Below are 12,621 nucleotides of genomic sequence, written 5' to 3' on the forward strand. Positions count from 1 at the left end.
AATAAAGGTTTTACTTTAAAGGTTATTGAATGAATGAGTGAATGAATAAATGAATGAATTTTGTGTACTTGAATCAGATTGACATTCAAAAGAAAGAGAATGTATCTGCTACCTTCTGAAAAAGAGGACATTTGCATGTAGAGGTAGATAACAGTGGGCAGATGTATTCCAAAGGGCAATCTGGTTTGGTCAGCAAAAAAAAATTTGAAGAACATTCAGAAAACACATCTACAACTTTCATTAGGTAGCTGCTTTTCACACTTCACACTTCACACACAGGCACCTGAGTTCGTAATTTCTGGTGCACACAATAGCTACTTAAGAACTAAATAGGGCTTCCCTGGTGGCGCGGTGGTTGAGAATCTGCCTGCCAATGCAGGGGACATGGGTTCGAGCCCTGGTCTGGGAAGATCCCACATGCCGCGGAGCAGCTAAGCCCGTGAGCCACAACTACTGAGCCTGCGCGTCTGGAGCCTGTGCTCCGCAACAAGAGAGGCCGCGATAGTGAGAGGCCCACGCACCACGATGAAGAGTGGCCCCTGCTTGCCGCAACTAGAGAAAGCCCTCGCACAGAAACGAAGACCCAACACAGACAAAAAATAAATTAAAAAAAAAAAAGAACTAAATATATTGAATGAATACATGCATAAGTGAAGGCTGAATGTTAAATAGTATTCTCTATCAACTCAACCTGTATATTTTCTATGTAGCATAATCTGAAGTTATCTTACTCATTGGGTTATTTGTTCCCTATATACTGCACACTGGAACTAGAATATAAGTTCCATGCAGGTGAGGGCCTTTTCTGACTTCTTCATCATTGTATTTTTGGTGCACTGCAAAGTGCCAGATACATAATATGACTGAAATAGTACAGCATGAGTGTTTTAGCATAGGGGTGTGGCAGAGTGAAGAAGGCAATAAAGTTAACTATTACAAATGAGGAAAGTTGACTTGAAAAATGGACACATAGCTAACAACTGATACTTTTTGAATATTCACAACTTGTGTGACATTGGGCAGGATGCTATATGGGATTTATACACTAAAAATCAAGCAAGGAATATAAAAAATTATAGTGTCTTTACCCTCTGTTCATAAAATGAAGACAGTAATATGATCTTCCCCACTATAACCCATAAACACAGAAAAATACATTTTTCATTAGACATAGAGAATTGTTCAGAGAATGTTACTACATAAAGAAGAGAAAATTTTAATAGCTAGAATTAAAAATAATGTTCTAATTAAAAAAATAATTTGGTTTCTACTTTTTATACTATGCTGAAATAATCTAACCACAAAAAAAACTAGTACATATTCTTTTAGAATTAGAATCAGATTCTCTGTAGGCTTTAACCTAAAAATAATTAGAAGGGCACTTTCATTAATCATAGAAGTGAAGATATTTTATTAGGGCTCAAATACCAAAACATTTTTGTTTTGCAGCTCATAAAAGCAGAATAATAATGAAGCAAAATAAATTTAAAAAATACCTCTAAGGGGCTTCCCTGGTGGCGCAGTGGTTGGGAATCTGCCTGCCAATGCAGGGGACGTGAGTTCGAGCCCTGATCTGGGAAGATCCCACATGCTGCGGAGCAACTAGGCCCGTGAGCCACAACTACTGAGCCTGCGCGTCTGGAGCTTGTGCTCCGCAACGGGAGAGGCCACAACAGTGAGAGGCCCGTGCACCGCGATGAAGAGTGGCTTCCGCTCACCGCAACTGGAGAAAGCCCTCACACAGAAACGAAGACAACACAGCCAAAAATAAATAAATAAATTTATATATATTAAAAAAAATACCTCTAAGAATGCAATAAGTATTTGGTTGTTTCAAATGAAATATTAATGTGTCTTTAATATCTTCTGTTCATATGTTCACATCCCCACTTTTAGTTATATCGCATCAAAGTCTGTGAACACAAGAATATTAAGGCATCTAAAGGACACGGAAAACTTAGTGAGAATTAGGTCCTGCTGGGTTAAGCAACAGAGTAATGCTGAATGCCTAGAAAGCAGGGGTAAAGAAAGAGAACTCAGAGAAGGAGGTGTAGTTAACAAAGATGGATTTTATCCACTTTAAAACTTGGCCTAGAATTGGTTCTAAGAAAAAGTTACATTAAAGAGTAAATTCAAAATGGATTACAAATTTAAAATAAAAGAAAAATTTTTTTTCATGTTAAATCCAAATATTTTGACAGGCTGTATACATACTTTTTGAATTTAAGTATATATGTTTAAAGCAGACTATTCTTGGGGTAAGGTTCTTAGGGACCCCTTACACAATTGATTTTCTTTTTCTTTTCCAGTTTCTACAAGGCCATCCTGAAGTAAACCTCCAGGTTTCAGAGGAAAAGGAGATAGCCTTCCGCTAAGTAGCCTCTGAAGGTTTATTAATAGATAAACAGATCTTTCCGTTTGGTTCTACATCTGAATTTCTTTGCTCTTCACAGAGTTGGGAACACTGTAGAGGCTCATAAATATTTCTAGAAAGAATGAACGCCATCTTTCCAGATGTAAATGTGATGTACACAGCAACATGAGAACACCCTCTATATTCTGAAAATAAGATGCACTAGTCAGAGTTTCTAAGGACTTTGAAAGTTGTAAAACAAAAAAGCCACTTTTCAGTTACATAAATAAGCAAGTCAACGTGTAGTTCTTTGGCATCTCAGAGAACTTAAAATGACACAAGCGTCACTTCTTCTGTGTTCATGTTTTGGTTCATCAAGTATTTATTTAGTTCCTACCATTTTGGAAGAAGTTCCTACCAAGTATTTATTTAGTTCCTACCATTTGAAAGATGGGAAGACATGGCCTATCTGCCCTCAAATGATTTACAATGAAATAAAGTATCTGATATTTGTGTGTTCCCCAGAAGCCCCCAAATAATCACAATTCAAAACAGATGTGCTGTTAAAAGTTATAAATTGTCACTTAATTCAAGTTAAAAACATGAATTAAATACCTAATATATAAGGCAGTACATGAAACTCTATGGTGGAAACAAAAATAATATACAATTTATACTTTAAATTATAATCTACATGAAGCAATAACTCATATACATGAATTACTGAAAGCAAGACAAAATGTTAAATTAACATTGCCAAGTTAAACCTGCAATTCAAAAACAAGAACACTCAAAATATTATCATTCATTATCGACTGTAGCACAATTCTGAGATAGACATTATTATTATAATTACAGATTATAAATTAGAGGTTTACAGAGGTAAGAAATGTATGAAAGGTCATGTTTCCAGAACATGGATTTGCAGGGATGATGGTGGGAGCAGGATAGAGAAAGTGTCAGGGACCTGACTTCCCTGAAATACGATTAAACTGTTGAGATGCTAAAGGAGGAAGATGGGATACCAGTTACAAGGAATCTTGTTAGGTAAATGTGGGATGAGTAGTGAGTAATAAAGGCAAAGAAAGATTAGATCCTGGGGAGACTTGAAGACCTAGTAAAATGATGGTAACAGTCTCTGAATTCATGCTTCCACCCCTTCTTCTCACTTTCCATATTGTTCTACTCAGACTAATTTATTAAGCAGCTTCAGGATCAATATTTTACAAAATAAAGCCCAATGACATAATCCTGCTGTTAAAAAAAACCCAGTTACCTACAAAGTACACATAGTATAGACACTGCAGAATATAAGCCCACTTTGTCACTGTTTGAAATAAACCCCAAACAACATCACTCCTGTGACTTTATTCAAAATGAATCATTGTTCTGGAACCACTTCCATATTTAAAGGCCCATTTCAAATACCACCTCTGCCATGGAGTTTCCCTCTCTACTTCAAACACAAAGTAGAATACAATCAACAAGGACTAGGGAATGTTCTTAGATTTGTCAAGGAGTGGATATGAGTGATCTTTTTACAGTATTTTTATTTTTGTGAGTGATCTTTTTAGATCTTTAAGTTGGTATATACACAATGGGCAGTGCTGCTAGAACTTGAGTTTTTTCTTAAAATGGAAAAGTCATAAAACTATGAAAAAAATATTTACTACATGTTTATTTAAATAGCACCCAAGATATATGTTCCATCATAGCCTAGAATAGGTAACTTTTGGGTACAGCTAATATATATATGATATGTGAAGAAAATATATGGCCTAGTCAACATCACCAATTAACAAATAAGAAATTTCAAGTAGTGATAACTGTTATGGAAAAAACCCAAAAATGGTAGAAGAGAATGTTTCCTTTCCTACAGAAGTAATATGCTTGTGAGTTATTTATGACTTCATTCTAAAATACTATCTTATCTATAAGAGCCTGAAGAGGAAATTACTTGTTGAGATTTATATTCATTCATAACTATAAATCGGCAAATCCAAATGGTTTATAATCACCAAGAAATTTGAACCAGGAAAAAATTAAAAACTATTACTTTTTACTTTGGAATCTTCTTTACAATTAACATTGTAGATTTGAACATTCCCTGGAACCCTAAAGCTATACAAAATGTCATATTTTATAATGTCTAGGCAGCTTTACTTATTTTAAAACCAACCACTTAAAACTTTCTATGCCCTGATAATAGTTGCAAGCATGCTGTATTCTAGGATTTTTTCCAAGCATATCATTAGTGCTAACCTTATAGCCTTGAATTTTATTGTGCTTCACTGATATATATATTCCAGGAAACATAACAATTACATTACTGCAGGAGCACAAAGGGAGGAGTGCAGCCCAGTGCTGTTCCACATCCTCTTCTAGGCTTTTTGGATAATATCTGTCTTTGTTCTTAGAATTTTCTGTATCTCTTCATTTGGCTTTGCTCTTATTATTTTCTGTATTTCTTCACTGCAACAGATGTTCAACAAGTTTCTTAAAGTCCACCTTTAAGAAATGTGTGATCTCATCTATGACACCATTTTTTTTCTGGCTAGAAGTGAAGATACAGTGAATACCAGAGATCATCTCTTTCCTTTATGCTTGACTTTCATCAGAGGAGGGAAAAAAGGCATATGGACAAAAGATGAGGAAGCACACGCTAGAATCTGCCATTTCTCAACAAAGTTCATGATCTGCACACAGTGAACTAGGACTGGTATTCAATGACCCACTGTCATTCCACAGATACTCACTGATGGCCCCTTCAATGTCCAACTTAGACAGGAATGATGTTAACAGCCGAGTGTTAGTGAGGTTTGACTCTAGGCCTGTCCCTGTGCTAAGGGCTTTACCACCTTCTTCCTATGTATTTCTCATAATGACCCCATGGGTTAGGTATGCTACTGTCATTTTAAATATGAAGAAATGAAGGCATAAAGAGATGAAGCAGATGTTCTCATCACTAATAAAACACTTTTGAAATGTATAGAGTTACCCTACTCTATACATATCATATTAGTTCCTTATGCCTCCCAATAAGCCTGCAGAGCAGATGAAGATCATTGTTATTATGGCTCAAAGCCTTTCCTCCACTTCATATTTAAAGGCTCTTTGGAGGAAAAAAAAGTATGGAGGGATTTTCTTTCCTAGGTTTTTCCTACTTTTAACCTGGGAATGTCTGGGAATCAGACATTGTAAATGCCAAGACACTAGGGGTCCACAGAAATGCGTGCTACACAGATGCAAACTACATGGTTTTTCAGGAAATAAAAAGAAGTTCTAATAAAACGTACTGAAAAGTGATTACACAGGAATAATAATATGGGGCTGTCTGAAAGGAGAAACCTGCTTCTGAAAGAACAGCTTCTCTATTTCCCTCCCTTTGAAGGGATTTCAGCTGTCCAGAGCTGTCCTGAAGGAAATCCATCACAGAGAGGAAAGGACATTTCTATTCTACATCCTCCCCATTCTTTTTATGCTCCCCCTAAACCTGCCTCCTCTTGCACCCTCATGGTTGCTTTGCTGCCAGCTGGTGAAGGGAAAGCTATTCCTACAGCAGATGTAGGAAGCACCAGCCAGATGAGCCCTGGACCTGGCAGTCGGTTTGGTTTGGTAATAAGGAAACAGCTTATTCCTAAGAGAAACATAGGAACGGGACACTGAATCATTCTGAGAAACGTTATGCAACAGCTGTGAGATAAATCTTGAAAGAAAGAGGGGGAAAAAAGGTAGGAAGGGAAGAAAAGAAAGAGAAAGAGAGAGAGAGGTTGGTTTTGTTTCAAAAGGCCTACAAATTCTGGAGTTATGTGAATTCTATTTGGTTCTGTAATATGAATATCAAAATGCTGCTCACCAGCTCCTTAGGCTTCGGTGAAAGTGATTGTGTTCTCTTTATTTTTTTTTATTTTTTGTTGTTGCAGTACGCAGGCCTCTCACCGCTGTGGCCTCTCCCGTTGCAGAGCACAGGCTCCGGTGCGCAGGCTCAGCGGCCATGGCTCACGGGCCCAGCCGCTCCGCGGCATGTGGGATCTTCGCGGACCGGGGCACGAATCCGTGTCCCCTGCATCGGCAGGCGGACTCTCAACCACTGCGCCACCAGGGAAGCCCTGTTCTCTTTATTTTTATAGTCACTGATTATAAAGGCTTGCGTATTAAGAGGCTATGCTTTTCTGATTATCCATAACTAGGCATAGGAATAAGAATTATTTTTTTCTGGAGTCTGTTCTGGGATGGCATCCTATTCTTAAAGAAATCTGCATACAGTTGAGCACTGGCATACTGGTTTGGCCAGGATACTATGTAATTCTGTTTATGGCACTCTCTTGTCCAACTCTGCACAAGTCTGGGGGAAGGAATCGAGGAATAAAAGAAAATAAATGAAGGTTTCCATGTTTGAAGAAACAAATGTAAAAAAGGGAAAGGAACCAGAATCACAGAAGTTAAAGATATATGAGAAAGGCATTAAAAGCCCAAACGGTAAAGCTGTAAAGAGCCAGACAGCTCATTTTATTTCTGAAGAGTTTGCTAATAGAAGGTTCTTATTTGGATTGATCTAGGCTCTACTTGTCTGGAGTCTTAATAAATGCAGACTCTCTTCTACATTATAGTTCTTCAAATATGTGAAGACAGTTACCATGTTTCTGAGTTGTCTCAGCTATTTCAGCCAATCCTCACGCTCTGCGGTTGTCAGAGCTCCCCTTGGCCCGCAATCCAGTTTGTTGGTGTCCTTCTGAAAAGCTGGCATGTGAATTGAACCTAATACTCCAGATGTAGTCTGAACAGTGCAAAGTTCAAGTGGGACTATTACCTTCCTTGATGTGCGATCTACACTTTGTGAGGATTCACATCAGTTTATTTGGAAGTTCACGTGGGTGGCATATGATGAGTTCACAGGCAGCTAAAACCCTAAGTTATTTTTTTTCATGTATAATTGTCTTAAGCCAGGTTTCCTGCATTTTGCAGAAGAACAGTTTAATTGGTGAATCTACACAGAGAATTTCCCATTTCCTGATTTTTTTCTCATTCTTCCTGCCATTTAATGACCCAGAAGATACTTGATTTTGTCATCCAGTATGTTAGCTATTCCTCCTCTGTTAATTTTGGTAAATATGTCTTCACTTGAATCATGTGTTAAAGACTTTGAGCGGACAGCACTAACTCAGAGCAAAGTCTTATAAAATGTTACTGGAGACCTGCCCTCAGATTAACTTTCATTTATCACTCAATTCACTTTGAATGGCTCATTCAACTTTTTACTTACCATTAAGTCTTTTTTTTTTTTTACTTAAAAGGATTGACTTTTCTATAAACTTTGTTGAAACTGAGCTATTGTATACCTATAACTTCCCCTGATGTTGGCATGCCAAAAGAAAATTAAGTGATATTTGGGGGGCATGATTTCTTCTCCATGAATCTGAGGTAGATTCTAATGATCACTGATTACTAACTTAATAATAATCAATTGCCTAGTCAAGTAGAATTTTTATTCAGGGCACCATAATCAATTAAACAGTCCTGTTCCTAAAATCCAGACTTTTCTCTTTTTGACATTGGGATACTACACATCTTCAATATTCTGATACATTTACTTTTCAGGAGTCTTCAATAGATGCTTTTCAATTTTTTCACACACGTATTAATGTTCAAAATATGGCAGGTAATTTAATCCACTGTGGATTTTCAATTCAGCTAACTGTTCTTAAAATCTCTTAACCCCCTGGATGAGGTAGTGCTGAAAGCAGTCACTAGAGGGCAATAGAGGGCTGAGAAATAGGTACCAGACTGAGTGACAGCTGGTAGGGCCAAGACACCTGTAGGCTAGAGAAGACCAGCACTTGGTAGGAGAGGCATATCTTTTAGTCTTATCCAAAAATTCCAGTTTAGATACATGGTTCACATAAAAACTGGGACATGATCAAGATGGATCTGCCAGTCAGCACTCAGATGGAGAATACAGCAATGACACACATTTTTAGAAGTTTGATATCAATGTCAGAAAATATCCTTGACAACAGGAATCTTGGTGTCATGGTTGAAGTCTGTATTCAAAGCTAAGATCAAAATAGCACAGACTCAGCCATAACAGCTACAATTTATTGAGTGTCTACCCATATATCTAGCAATAAACCAACAATATCTCTCATTCTTGGAACAGCCTTTGGAAAGTAATAGCATCCTCATTTCATAAAAAGGAAAGTGGGGTTTAAGAAATTTAAGTGGAAGAACTGGAATCTGGATGGAGGTCTGTTGAGCTCCAAAGCATGTGTTCTCTATGCTGAAAGACTGTAGAGTATCCTGATTCAATAATTAGAACTCTGGGAAGAGAGTATGGCAAAAACTTATGACAATCTGCTTCAAAGACCTGCCCTTCTCTCTTAGAACTTGTGGAGAGTGGACACATCTTCTCATTTATCTTGGGCTTCTATTTGCCAGTAATTGTAATCATATTTCATCAATCTTTTACAGTTTGAAGTTCATTCTGCTTTCCAAGGAGACTGTAAACAAAATACATTCTATTTTCTTTAAAGTCTTGAGGCATATGTATACTTTGTAAACATAAAATACCATTTTTTTTTAGTTCTATGGATTTAATACAAACTTAATGCAATATTCTCAGTAATAGTTTGAATTTCGAATAGGACCTGTACCTTTTGGCCCCAAATATTATCCACATAAATGCAGCACCAGATGGACCTAGTGAAAATGCATACTAATTAATTAAGGGAGGAAATATTTAAAGAGGTAAAAAAGTATTTCCAATTTTAGTATCTGTAAAAAAATTATTAATGATAGCATAAGAAATGATTTTAAAACTGCTGAATGTTAAATAACTTAGATGGAAGTGAAGATTAAGTGCTCTGGGGAGAAAATAAGATTCAAAAAGTAGCAGAAGTGATGATAAGGTCACTGATGTCAAAGATGCGGGACATGTTTAAATAAAATAAAATTGTTTCAAGAAATGTGAGATTCAAAAAGGCAATGTTTTTAAATATATTGAAAGCATTCTACAACAAGCTTTAGGACTAAGTAAATGAGTATGGTTCTTTATAACTTTACTGTTCTGGGTTTCTAATGGCTTTCTCAGCAAAGAAGTAATTAAAATAATATATTAAAACCAAAATCTATTTTAGACTTTCTGAAAGGATGTCCTCTGGTTTCCTAGAGTCACTGACATCTCATTAGATAGCTGAACATATCCATTACATATCTGAATATACAGAAATCTATTAACAGTGGTCTCCCTTCTCTTTGCCTCCCTCCTTCCCAGCAAATAAAAAATATTCCTTGCAATCAATACAGATTTTTCCTTGAAATTAATATATAAGTTTTCCACAGTAGCTTTCTCTGATCTTAAAAAGTATAATCTGAAAGGAGTATGAAATAGAACAAAATTTCAAGCTTATGTAAATAAACCCATATTTCATATTATTTGCTTGTTTTCATCCTTAATGAGGATATAGATTTCAAATACTTATAAAAGAAAATAAATAAAATGTTTATTTCAAATTCTGCCTCAAACAAAATACTTAGGAAGCTCTATGTTTCAAAAAACCAAAATATCTTCATTCACTTAAAGTTCAACATAGATTATACTTTAGAAGCACACATCTATCTCTTTTATCTCTCACTGCACTAACTGTCCCAAGGACAAAGATTTCCATAGTTACAGGCATTTTTTGATGTACAGGTATTACCAATAGGTGGGAGTTTATCTCATAGTAGCGAGAGAGATGAAGCCAGTTCATACTGGCCAGCAATCCACCAATGGCCCACTTACTGAAAATAGAGCCATGCCTTTTAAATTTGTGCTGTTTCTGAAAGGTCCATGGACATTCAACACCTACACCCCAGGAGCCAGATGTCCGGAAGCTCTTAAAAATAATTTCCAATTTGTTCTAATGCAGTAATGCTTCCTCTTTATTATTCTCTGTGCACTTATCTGTCTTATGTTATTTCTGGTCTCCTTCTTTTCCCCTACAAACAGAGCTATGTTCTTTTTTATCCCCCCTCTCAGTTTCTTGACTGTTTTCTTTAGCATATGTGAGCACACAGCATCTGTTTCTGAGTCTATGCCAGATGGATGCAATTAATTATTGGATAAATCTGAGGAAAGGGAGATCAAGGTACTTTTAACATAGGCAGGGGATAATGGAATGGTAGAACAGGAACTGAAAAACGGAGACACTCATTATCAGGAACACACTAAAGCCACTTCTCAGAGTTTTGTCAGATCCAGTGGCACTTATGTCTAGTTTGAGAAAGTCCTTGAGCAGTTATGGCAGATGTATTACACTTACCTCCCCCTCCCCTCCCCCAAATTCTCATTAAAATCTATTAAAATAAGTGGACACACTGGTTATTAGTTACATGTTAACTCAACCGATTAACCAACTTCTTTTAGGTCCTAAATCTACGTGGACTCATGGTAATCTAAGTGATTATGTAATTAAAAAGAAAATTTGGAAAAAAGAATCAACAGAAATACTCAGAAGCCCAGGTTCCACGCCATCTTGCAGGGGCTGTGCCAGAGTTTTTATTATAAGAGAAACTACTAGGCTGCAATCTGTTTGGTTTTTCCAAGCACCAAATTCATATGACTAGACCTCAGTAAATACCATGAAAATAATAATGACATGTGCAGAGTGCTTTCCAGTCTACATATTGCTTTATTTAAACTTCATAATTGTTATAATCCTCATTTATGGTTAAGGGAACTGAATCTTAGGGAGGTAAAATGAATTAGTTAGGATCACATAGTGAAAGACAGTGTTTTAAACCACAACTTTCAAAGTCCAAAATGAGACTTTCTGATCCCAAATCTTGTGTTATTTCTACAATGTCGTGCTGGCTTTCTTCAAAATCCTTTAACAGATTCTACATTGTAGGAACAATAATGTTGCTATTTTTTAATATTTTTTAATGTGATTTTTAAAGAAAATGTTGCCTTTTAGTATCTTCCAGCAACAGGGGCTATGGTTTAACATTTTATGAAGATAATGTTTCTAAGCCATTTGTAGTATGGTAACTGAGTCTTTTTAAACCAAAAGTTTAGAAATGTTATTGAAATCTACTTAAACATGCTTACTCGGTTCCACTTTATTTTATTTGGTCAGAATTTTTTTTTCTGTGTATTGAAACTTGCAGTTTCTGTAGACTGTAGCCTTAGCAAACCTAAAACCTCACCCAGGGATCCTCATGGTTACTGACAAGTACTTACCTAAATGTGCCAACAACTCATGAATAATGTAATGCCTCAGGATAAAGAGCACTGATTTAACCAAAATGTGTTAAGAAAATAAAGTTTCAAAGCACACTAATTTTGATTACCTTTGATTAAAGTGCTGTTACAATTATACAGGTTTCTGAACTAAAGATAAAGGACATATATTCATTGAGATGAGGGAAAAATAGATAACCATGTCTTTAATTAGACAATATAATCTCTAAGTTAATGTGTTTTCACATTAAGCATGTTTGAGCTCACACTTTTTATAAAAAGGCCTGAAATATCTCTATAGCTGAAATATTCAAAAAAAAGTTAAAGGCAATTGCTCAAATTTTAAAGCAAGTATGTTCACTCTGCTTGGGGCAAAACATAAAAATATTTAGCTGAATAGGGAATAGTTTATGAAGTTCTGAGCAGCTAAAACAAGAGTGTTTTTTATAAAAACATTGCAAATGACAATTTTGTAATTTTAATAGAAACAAAGAATACCATGAACAAGTCTCTTTCTTAGAGATTTTGATCTTGTCCAGAGGCCAAAATAAATGGACTCTTTGATCCTCACTGATCCTCTGATAGTACTGTACAGGTGCTTCAGTGAAAGGACTGGAAATGACCTGTGAGCTGCCTATTTATGATGCTGCCCTAACTCCACCAAACTCTTCCACTAGTGGCCTGGGATGAAGGACAAGGCCCTACACTTGCCAGATGGCCAGCATTAGATAAATAAGCTATGGAGGCTCCTGGAAACTACAGTGAGGTGTGGTGGTGTTCCCTGCTTCTGAACACTTGGGTAGGGTTTGGGGTAGGAGTGGGGAAGCTTGCCTTGGAAGCCTGGGGAGTCAGGCTACATTTGTGCAGGTGGGAGAGCGCATATTTTGTAGTAGAGGCTTGTTTGTGGATGAACGTTTACTTCTGTGGACCAGCTTCTCTTGACTTAGCCCAGTATTCAAGTGGCTATGAGAAGAGAAAGCAAATTCCACCCTATCCTGGGAGACACACTAACCTTATTTTGTGAATTTGGAGTCCTCTGCCTCATACA

At 36.6% G+C, this 12,621-nt stretch overlaps 1 protein-coding gene across 1 annotated transcript in view; it reads right to left on the reverse strand.

Annotated features, from left to right (window-relative positions):
• ARSJ (arylsulfatase family member J) overlaps positions 1 to 12,621 on the reverse strand; it is a gene marked incomplete at both ends in the record, with an annotated part of 64,005 nt that overhangs the window by 28,603 nt on the left and 22,781 nt on the right. The window lies entirely within an intron of this gene.

This window comes from Grampus griseus (genome assembly GCF_964374135.1).
Source record: "Grampus griseus genome assembly, chromosome: 4".
Lineage (NCBI taxonomy): Eukaryota > Metazoa > Chordata > Mammalia > Artiodactyla > Delphinidae > Grampus > Grampus griseus.